General features: G+C 39.4%; 1 long non-coding RNA gene across 1 annotated transcript; it reads left to right on the plus strand.

Moving 5' to 3' along the window:
• Positions 1–403: 403 nt before the first annotated feature.
• LOC113628974 (uncharacterized) lies at positions 404–10,952 on the plus strand. Its single transcript, XR_003436308.1, has 3 exons — positions 404–481; positions 9,726–9,852; positions 10,546–10,952. It is a non-coding gene; the product is annotated as an uncharacterized LOC113628974 (long non-coding RNA).
• The last annotated feature ends 352 nt before the right edge of the window (positions 10,953–11,304 follow it).

The following is an 11,304-nucleotide window of genomic DNA, read 5'->3' on the forward strand; positions in this document are numbered from 1 at the left end:
TAAATTTAAAGCAAAGTTTACCAAAGAGATGGAGGAACTACAAAGCAAGATTTTTTTAAAGTTCAGTAGAAATGTCCTCATTATTAACTTCTCTGACACTGATAGTATTCACGTCACCTCAAACCCTTGACTTGAATATGTGCTTGATTAGTACATACTAGAAACATTGATACTAAATGACTTTCCACCTGAGGCTTTTTATTTTCCCTCTTCAGTGAACCGGTCTGTAAATATGTGGATGTGGGAGCTGTTTTGCTAGGTCTTTGCTTCTTCCTCTGACTCAGCAAATACAGTTTAACTTTAAATGTGTCCTTACACATTTTTATTAAGCATATGAAAATCTTCCTGGCACAGTTTTCTGACCAGGAGAAGCACTTTTTCTTTAATTCTGATTTTTTTTTTTTCTCCCATTTGAAGGGAGATTCATAGGTGTAGCAGCGCTGGACTTTCTTTGCCCCCGGTGGAGCAGCTTATCTGACTGGTGAGTTTGGAGAGATCTAGAATTTCTCTTGAAAAGAAGCTTGGCTACAGAAGGCATACCTTTAACTCTGTTCCTTCAAGCTTCCAGTGTTCTGGGGGTTGCCTGTGCCGGATGGATAAGTCTGTTTAAAACTGTAATTCAGTTTTAGGAGCCCCACTTTCCTCCTGAGTTAAGCCATATCCTTCAGCCTAAACTGTGCACAATAAAGGCAAAAATTTGGTCCCCACCTACCTTACTCTTTTGTATTATTTCTTAGTTGGTTAAGAAGACAGTAGATTTTTTTTTTTAATTGGATCCCCTTAATTATTCCTTAAAGTATCTATATACTCCTTTGTGAAAAATTGGAAAATAAGAAAGATGAAAAAGTCTTAGTAGATATCCAGTTGTCTAATCTTTATGGCCATGTTGTGAATACAGACTAACACTCCAGATGAATTTTGAAGGATTAAGAAAGGACACCTACTTCTCTATTGACTGTCCTCGTATAATGCAGTTTGGTAAATAGGAACTATGGAATCAGCCAGACTTGAGTTTAAATACTGACACTATAACTTAACAACTGTACAGTGTTGGAGATTCCTCTTAATCTGAACTTCAATTTTTTTCAACAGTAAAATGAGAAGAATAATAACCACTCCATAATTAAATAAATGTATATGAGGAGATCAATAAATATTAGTCCAAATTTCTCCTCCTACAGATACTCCTTTTCATCAAATAAATTGTATAAAATTTATTTATGAACTGTATGATCATATTTTGGAAAATATTTTCTAATGAAAGCATTCTTGGGAATGATATATAATATGACAAATATAAAAACAGGAAAATATTTACATGAAGCATGTATTACAGAAAATATAAGTTTGTCTAATTGAAGGAGTTATCATGCTTTTTTGTAAAATTTGCAAGGCAAAAATAAAAATCATCTCCAAACTTAATTCTTGTGGAAAAAAGTTGATTGGAATAATGCTTTCAAGTGCACAGCTCTTTGATGTTCAAAGTCTCCTTACAATTAAAGAGTGTCCTTTCTCCTTTCTGTAACCAATCTTGTTCATTAGAATATCTTGAATGATTTGAGTTCCCCTGAAAGGACTGCCGAGATGATCTGGAACAATCCTAAAAAATCTCTAGTCCCAAAAAAAAGAAAACTCTAGTCCCTCAGAAGAGCTAGTTTCCCGTGGGAAACTTGATCCCTTCTATTCACCTAAATTCAGACATGCTCAACTTTGTTGTGCATCAAAAACACCTATGAATATTTCTTCAAAATACATACCACCAGAGATTCTGATTCAGACATTCTGGGATAGGCTATGAGTATGAATAATTTTTTTTAAATTCTCTACAGAGAATTATGAGAAATAAAATTTGAGAACCACTGCTGGAAGTTTTTCAGGTCCTATTGGGTAAACTCAAGTCCAGGAGAATCCCACAGTGATCATCAAATAGCATCCTGAGTTCTTGGAGGAACCCAGAACTAATCTTATTTGACTAATTTCTATAGGATATATGCCAAGGCTCACTGCCATCTCTGCAAATTATGGGGTACACCAGGCTAGATTTTCCCTATCTAGTATCCAAGAGACTAATCCAGAACTAACTTTTTTTTCCCTGGTATGTAAAGAGTAACACAACTGCAATTTGACTTGATTAACTTATTTGATTCCATCAGTCACCATTGCTATTAAATTTTTTCCTGAAACTTCTCAGCAAAATGTTAAATGGAACTCAAGAATGCCATAAATGTTCCTTGATCACTTGCCAATAATACTCTGTTCTTTCAGTTATAGACAGGATTTAGGTTCTCTTATTCTCACGTGGTCTACTTTGCACCTGGATAAAATTTGGTTGGAGGTGGTGGAGGCTTATTCAGAGTTTTTCTCCAGATTCGATTTATATCCTATAGGATTTAGACCTACAAAGAATTCACCAGAGTGGTAAAACAAGTAAGGAAACAGCACATTTGGTGAGCTCATGAGAGGGACCTGATACTGCCTGGCAGTTTGGATTGAGGGAAAATGATAAGGATTCCCTTTCCATGGTAGGATGTGGTTGTCCCATCTCGCTGCTGAATGCAGATGCCACTCTAGGTGGTGGCCCTTCAGGGAAGTATGACTAACTGAGCAAGGTTGTTCTCTGTTGTGCTTTTGGAAGAACTGGGTATGGTCACCATGTTGAAAGAGCACATCTGTTTGGTCCAAGTGCCAGTGTCTGTCCATAACTACACCCACCCGTAATCCATTTAATTTCTGATTTAAATGCATTCTCTGACTCTTAGAGAAAGACTGTGCCCGGGGAGAAGAAAATTACCAGAGCGTCCACCCTCCGCCAAAACCTTTGGGCAACAGAGGACTTCTGCTTGTTTAGCGCATGACTTTAGAAAAACCCCCAAAGCTTGAAAATACTAATTTTTTCATTAAAGTGGCAGGAAATTCAAACCCAGAGTTTTAAACAGTGGTTTTCACATACTATTAAAAGCTCTGTAAGAAGCAACTTTTGGAATCAGGATGAAACCTAATTATAGAAGTTCTTTGCCATAGCTGTTTCTATTTACAGTATCTTCAAAACCACAGAAGCAAATATTGTAGACTTTCCTAACACATCAGCATCTTCTCGTCCTTAGGTTTCTGACTTCTTTGAAGCTGCTCTTAAATCTTTCCACTGAAATCACATTGTGGTTGAATATTCCCAGTTCAAGGACAATTTCAGCTTATAGTTTGTAGTCCAAGTGAACTATTCTTTCCTTAAAATACTGAACTTCAAGACACTTACACTCAAAGCAGACAAAAGAGTAAAGCCATTGTACCCAGGGTGCATGTTATCCAGGCTGTTTCGTGTGCAATTAATCTTTTTGTGATTGCTTGCTTCATCAGTAGCAACAAAACACAGAAGAAACATAGTCAAGAACATGAAATATCTGTTATGTTGTGATCTTTCCCACCACCAAATGCAGGGATAACATTTGGGATGATTTTTAAGAAAAAGAAAATTTTGAAAGTGAAAGTAACTGTCCAGAGCAAAAAATTTCAAGATATTGCAATGTCCAGCTGAATTGGATGTTTTTGTTCCAGTTTAAGAAGGCTCTGTAGCCAGCTTACCTGGTGGCAAGTGACTCAGTTGGCCTGGAGAGTCGACTGATTATGAAAGTCATTCTCTCCAGCGCCAGCCCTACAGACACACCCAAATAATCCTGAATTAATTGGTGCCCACCTACGCCATGATTTCCAGTCCTGGCTGCACATTAGGATCACCTGGGGAGCTTGGAACACTCCCTATGCCAGGTAATTAAATCAGGCCGATTAAATTACAATCTCTGGGGGTGTGGTCCAGTCACGAGTGCCTTTTAAAATGTCCCAGGTGATTACAGTGGGCAGCCAAGATTGTAAAACTCTCTGTCTAGAGAGCATCCGGCTGTGAGGCTCTGATTGCTTTGGCATTTCTATTTTTCATTTTACCCAGAATGGGGTAATAGGTGCCTAGGGCTCCCAGAAAGTTTTCCATGTTTAAAAAATCCCTGAATTGGCCAAACAAACTTATAGAAAGTGAGCAAAACACAAAACATATGTCTACCAAAGATTTGTAATCTCATAAATCTCAATTTTGTAATTTTGCATTTTTCTAAAAGCAAATTATATTGATATTATAGAAATAATTATAAAGAATTTAATTCACAGTTCCTTTGGGATTGTGGGAGAAAAGATATTCTTTAAAAAATATTTTTAATTGAAGTATAGTTGATTTAGAATGTTGTAAAGTTTCTGGTATACAGCAAAGTGATTCAGTTTCTGGTGTACAGCAAAGTGATTTAGTTACATATATATATTCTTTCTCGTATTCTTTTTCATTATGGTTTACTACAAGATATTGAATGTAGTGCCCTGTGCTATAAAGTAGGACCTTGTTTTTTATCTATTTTGTATATAGTAGTTTGTATCTGCTAATCCCAAATTCCTAATTTATCCCCCCACCCTCTTTCCTGCTTGGTAACCATATGTTTGTTTTCTATGTCTGAGTCTATTTCTAGTTTGTAAATAAGTTCATTTGTATGGTATTTTATATTGCATATATAAGTGATAACATATGGTATCTGTCTTTTTCTTACTTCACTTAGTATGGTAATCTCTAGGTCCATCCCTGTTGCTGCAAATGGCATTATTTCATTCTTTTTTATGGCTGAGTACTGTTCCATTGTAGAGATATATATATATATGTATGTATATTACATCTCCTTTATCCATTCATCTGTCGATGGACATTTAGGTTGCTTCCATGTCTTGGCTATTGTAAATAGTGCTGCTGTGAACATAGGGGTGCATGTATCTTTTCGAATTAGAGTTCTCTATGAAAATATGCCCAGGAGTGGGATTGCTGGATCACATGGCAACTTTTGGTTTTTTGAGGAACCTCCATATTGTTTTCCATAGTGGCCACACCAAATTACATTCCCACCAACAGTGTAGGAGGGTTCCCAAGAAAACATACTCTTATATATTTCTAAGGTGAGTGAAAACTGTAAAACTTTAAAATTAACAGAAACTACTACTGCTAAAGAAAATCGCTAATATTTAATGAATAACAATGAGCCAGGGATTGTTCTAAGTGCCCCATATATATTAACTCATTGGTCCTCACAACAATCAAGTGAGGAAAATATTGTGATTAACTCCATTTTCATCAAGGAGACTAAAGCACAGAGCCACCGAGTCATACATCTAATAAAGTGATGAAACAGGGATGCACACGCTGACAATCTAGATCTAGAACCTGTATTCTTAGGAACTCATAGAAAGGCAGGGAAATTTTATACTCTGTGTCCAAGTCTTAAATAGGACCCAATATATCAAAATTCTTCTTTCTGGAACTTGTCTTAAAAAATAACCATATAGGGAATTCCCTGGCGGTCCAGTAGTTAGGACTTCGCACTCTCACTGCCAAGGGCCTGGGTTCGATCCCTGGTCGGGGAACTAAGATCCTACATGCTGCGCAGCGCGGCCAAAATAAATAAATAAATAGATACATACATACATAAATACATGAATAAAATATTTAAAAATAACCAGACATACGTATAACCATGTCCTCTAGGAATAAAATAAAATATTGGGAAAAAAAGAGAAACAAGATGAAAATCCACTAATAGGTTGGTTAAGTTAACCATATTATAGCCATATAATGGGATGATATGTTCCTGTGAAAAGCCATGTTGTAGAACAGTTCTTCCCAACCCTTTCACATCATGACACATGGAGAAAATGACAGTATTTTTATAACATACTGGGGTAAACAGTAGAGTTGGCTTGAGGTGACTGGTTCTGGAAGCTGGTGGTACATGGCTAGGTAGTCACTGCAAAAGACTAAGGGATCATTATCTTGGCATGTTTACAGCTCATCACCAAAGATGAGTTAGAAAGTTCTCACGTATAGGAATATATTTTGCCATAGGAAAATGTTCACTAGATTTTGCTAAGTGAAGAAAACACAAACTGTAAGGAATTATGACATGTCCCAGGCTAATAACTCCATCAGTATGTACTGGTACAGATGGCCATACAGCCATACCAGTTGTTAAACTGTCAAAGGACCTCTATATCTGTTGGTAAATAGCCACTGCACCAAGACCTCTGCCACCACCACCACCATACACAGGGCTTCTCCCAAATATGGCAACCCTGGACCTCCTCAAGATAAAGTAACTGTGAGCTAAAGCCTTGGATAGGGATTTGGAAGGAGGGTTCAGGATCCTTATTCATTATCACCCAGCATTTGTTCTGACTGGTTGGTGAGCTATGCAGCTGTGCTGGCGATTCAGTGTTTTGAATATCACCTCTGTACATAAAAGCAATCTAGGTAGAGGAAAATCTTTCAAAGAATACATATTACAAGTGTTAATGTTTATTTTCTCCACAGTCTTCTGGATTTTCCACTCATTTCCTTGACCAGATACAAGTTTATAAATAGGAAAAGAAGATCAATATGTAAATAATGCTTTTAGAAGTAATCTTGTGATTATGGTTGAATCTGAGTCCTTCAATCCTGTTATTTATTTACAGAAGTGTCTTTGGCCTTCAAAGCAATGGAAGGTTCCTAAGTTGGCTACATGAAAGGTCCCACTGGTTGGGACTAACAGGATACTGGGTGTCAGTCACATCACCATGCTGACCTAAAGATAAGAGAGTCGTTTCCCCAATTTCTAGATACCTCAAGACATGCTCATATTCTTGTGGAACCTGGAGAAGGAGAGAGGCCTCCAGGAATAACTGAGATGGAGTTTCAAAGGCAAATTTATTTTGAATTAAAAACAATAAAGAACTATGGTCTAACTTCTGTTGCTGGGTTTGTGGACAAAAGTTTCACACAAGTACGTCCCAAAGGGAATTCTCTCCACACATTCAAATCACAGGGCTCTTCCAGCCTCTCCTGGGGCTGGGGCTGCGGTGAACTGGGCCACCATTATTTATGCCAAGAAGGCCACTGCTGCCTGAGCGACGCAGTTCAGTGTGGGTGGCCCCCGGTCTGCAGTGATCTCCTCTGCCTGGCCTGACGAAACACCACCTTCTCTTCTGTGTCTTTCATCTCCCCTGTTACAACTTCAGTGTGACTGTAAAGGGAACCCTTTAGTATCGTTATCAGCCCTTAACTCTAAATTGACACACAAAAAATATTTTCTGGCTTTTCCTGATCCTTTTAATAACGTGTGCAAAATCTGTTCTAGTGTCTGGCTCACTAGACACCCCAAAATATTACCATAGAGATAGTTATGCTCTTATCTTCTAGGAACGCTTATTTTCCTAGAAAATACTTCTGTGTGCTAAACTGGGAGAGTCTATGTTCTTACAAGATCCACCATGATCCAAACTGGCCAGTTATCATTCTTTTTCCTCTGGTCACAGTTAATTGGTATATGAATGGATATGTGACCCAAACCAAGCCAATTAGAAACCCTTTCTGAGTTTTTTATTTGTTTGGGGTGTGTGTGTGTGTGTGTGTGTGTGTGTGTGTGTGTGTGTGTGTGTGTGTGTGTGTGTGTGTACTTTACTGAAACTAAAAGATCCACTCCTCTTTTAGTTTGGGAAGTTATAACACATACAATTCAGGAGCTGTTAGTGGTCATAAGGCCAAGTCTCTGTCATAAGAAAAAGCTACTTTCATGTAAAAGAGACTGAAGCAGAGGCAAGAGGTGGTGGATGTCCTATAGCCTAATTTTATCCCTTCCCTTCTTCGCATTTTTAATAAACATATTCTTTGGAGTCCATGAACCAATGAAGTATTTTCCAATTTGCGTTTTTGGCATTTGGAACCTTAGGATTCTTGTTTCCTCCCTCTTTTACTCCTCAGTTTTCTTCCTGTCCTAGGATAAAGTCCTAAAGAAATTAGACTCAGCAAAGAAAGTTGTTCTGAGAAGTGAGTTGCAGAAAATTCAGAGGTGGGGAGCTGCTGGGAAAGGTAGCCCAGGGCAGCTGAGGGATGAGACCGTGGGAAGAAGAGGAGCCCTGAAAGATGTATCACGGACAGAGAAAAGAGTCAGCCGCTCGCTCGCAGAATCCTGCCTGAGGCACTGCTGCTCTGCTGTGGGGAAAGTGAGTCCCGGTTTGTTTGTTTGTTTGTTTGCAGTAGGCGGGCCTCTCACTGTTGCGGCGTCTCCCGCCGCGGAGCACAGGCTCTGGACGCGCAGGCTCAGCGGCCATGGCTCATGGGCCCAGCCGCTCCGTGGCATGTGGGATCCTCCCGGACTGGGGCACGAACCCGTGTCCCCTGCATTGGCAGGCGGACTTTCAACCACTCTGCCACCAGGGAAGCCCAAGTCCTGGTTTTTGTTTGCGGTGTTATTTAAAAGACCAGGAAAAGCTAGAAAAGTTTTTTGTGTACTTAGAGTTAAGGGCTGATAATGATACTAAAGGGTCCCCTTTGCCATCACACTGAAGTTATAACAGGGGAGATGAAAGACACAGAAGAGAAGGTGGTGTTTCGTCAGGCCAGGCAGAGGAGATCACTGCAGACCGGGGGCCACTCACACTGAACTGCGTCGCTCAGGCAGCAGTGGCCTTCTTGGCATAAATAATGGTGGCCCAGTTCACCGCAGCCCCAGCCCCAGGAGAGGCTGGAAGAGCCCTGTGATTTGAATGTGTGGAGAGAATTCCCTTTGGGACGTACTTGTGTGAAACTTTTGTCCACAAACCCAGCAACAGAAGTTAGACCATAGTTCTTTATTGTTTTTAATTCAAAATAAATTTGCCTTTGAAACTCCATCTCAGTTATTCCTGGAGGCCTCTCTCCTTCTCCAGGTTCCACAAGAATATGAGCATGTCTTGAGGTATCTAGAAATTGGGGAAACAACTCTCTTATCTTTAGGTCAGCATGGTGATGTGACACCCAGTATCCTGTTAGTCCCAACCAGTGGGACCTTTCATGTAGCCAACTTAGGAATTTTCTTGATGCTCCAAGACACAGTCCGTAGAGTTCATCCTCCTCTGGAGGACATGCAGCCATTCTTCTGTGAAGGCTTTCCACCTCTCTGCAGGTACTCTTGGGGTGAGGCAGAGGTCACTCTTGTTTGGTGAATCCAGCGATTTTTATGCCTCTCTATAAGGGAATCTTCTGTCCTTCCTCTTAGCTGTTCAGACTACCTCCCATCCTACTTGCTCCCCTTAGCAAAGCACTCTAAAAGAGCTTGGGCTTTTGGAACCCAAATTCCAGGAAAGGAGTGATTTTAACCACCTTCTGTTTTCCATCTGGAGTTCAATCCTTCCCTGTGACAGGAGAGAACAGTGAGACCCACCTGCTTGTCACAGGGAAAGAAATATGCAAAGAGAACTAAAGTAAATTTCCATCTCAATAAATATCTCATACTTTCCATTGTGAGCTGCTTTTCAAAAACTTTGGGAAGAAAAACCGAGTGTGCCGTTACAGTTGCCTTATATCTCTAATCCCTTAAAGCCCAGAATTTCTTCCCTGCTCTGGTGAGACAGACTGTCAGACTCTGCCTGAAGCTAAACCTCATGGTTAACTTGATATGGTCCTGACGTTGCTCTTTCTCTTTTTATTCAAGTATTTGTTATTGTGCAAAGACAATCATATATAGCATTTATGTAATAATGATATAGAAATTAAAATATTTTAGAGTCTGGTATTAGGTAATTAAAAAGATCTCCAAAACAATTTGTTTATTAAATCCTATACTTTGGGTTTCTGCTTTCTCAGTGAACGTGTATCTTCATAATGATTCAGTTTCTCCTGTCTGTTTCAGGCAGGCAGAGTTATGTACAAGGACCTACGTTGTATAGGAGGCTTGGAGGAAGAGTGGACATCAGATGCATCCCAGGAGTTTAACTTAAAACCTGCCTTGGGGGAAAGACTGGAAGAGTAAAACAGAAGTGAGCAGAAATGTTCTAGTTGGGTCTCCAAGGTGCATGCCTGAATAAGTGTGTGTGTGTGTGTGTGTGTTCGCATACATTCATACCTATAAAGAGAGAGTTATGTGCATAACACTATAAATGAGCCATAATTCCATAACCATACTCATTTTTGGACGTTCTCTAGGGTTATAAGTACACACACTTTCTCAATATTTACCTTTGAATGAGTGTATTGAATTAATGGTCTCAAAGGATATATTTGAACAAGGGAAGTGTCATCACAACACCTCACTAATTTGGAAGTTGTTTGTCAGACAACTGAATTATCTGTAACACAGCTAAGAGCGAAGAGCAAAACAAAACAGAAGTCTCAGGACACTTCAGCACTGGGCACTTTATTTATGAAAGCATCATTTTAGTCTGTTTGCCCTTATGTTACTTACAGTTCAAGTCAGCCAGGTTTTTTGGTTTCTTTGATGAAAGGACTTAAATTTTGGAGCCAGAAGGACTGGGCTTGAATTCAAGTAAATTAACCCTTCTGAAGCTGACTGAGGCTCCTTTTCTTCATCTGTAAAGCAGAAATAATGGCATCTAACCATAAAGTTATGTTATGAGAATTAAAGAACCTAACATATGAAAAGAATCTAATGAAACCTGATAGATACAAAGTATTCTTCAATCATGATTTCTTTTTTCTCCTTCTTTTCCCAGCCCACAGCAGATGGAAAGCAGGAGATTTTAAAGAGGCACAGAACAACAACAGCAAGAAATGAGAGGTCCTTCCTGACCGTAAGAGGTATCAAATAGAAAAAGCAGCTCAAAAACGCCATGATCCTTACTCACGTCTGAGGCCATCGGCGGGTCCCAGGAACCAGGAAAAGGTGAAACTATACTTAGCACATTTCTCAGAAGTTTGTGAGACAGGCCAGAGACTGTAGAACTACTTCTCCCCAAAATAAAGAAGATAAAGAGAAAATGTTGGGGGTAACTAGTAAAACCTTGCTCAGGATAGAGAAGAGCCGAGGTGAAGCTGAGGCGTCTGCATGATGAGAAATGGTTGTATTTGAAGAGCTCAAATTAAACTCCTTCCATGTAGCAGAGGCAGTGATCCCTTTCAGTAGAGGGCCAGATAGTAAATATTTTCAACTTCGTGAACCCCGTAAAGTGTCAGTCACATAATCTTCTTGTGTGTGTGTGTGTGTGTGTGTGTGTGTGTTTTGCCACACTTTAAAAATGTAAAAAACATCCTTAGCTCACATGATGTATAAAAAAAGCAAGCCACAGACCTAGCGCTGGCCCACAGACTATAGTCTGCTGACATTGAGCAATGACGTACTGTACAAGATTACAGTCAAGTGCCTTTTACAAAATTACATAAATTAATGGGTAAGGTGTATATGTCTGCATTCAGATCATCCCACTAGAAACAAAACTACACTGTCATTTTAAATAAATGCATTCATTGGGGAT

This window comes from Aethalodelphis obliquidens, unplaced genomic scaffold (genome assembly GCF_003676395.1).
Source record: "Aethalodelphis obliquidens isolate GAN/ISIS:26980383/991018 unplaced genomic scaffold, ASM367639v1 scaffold25, whole genome shotgun sequence".
Classification (NCBI taxonomy): Eukaryota; Metazoa; Chordata; class Mammalia; order Artiodactyla; family Delphinidae; genus Aethalodelphis; species Aethalodelphis obliquidens.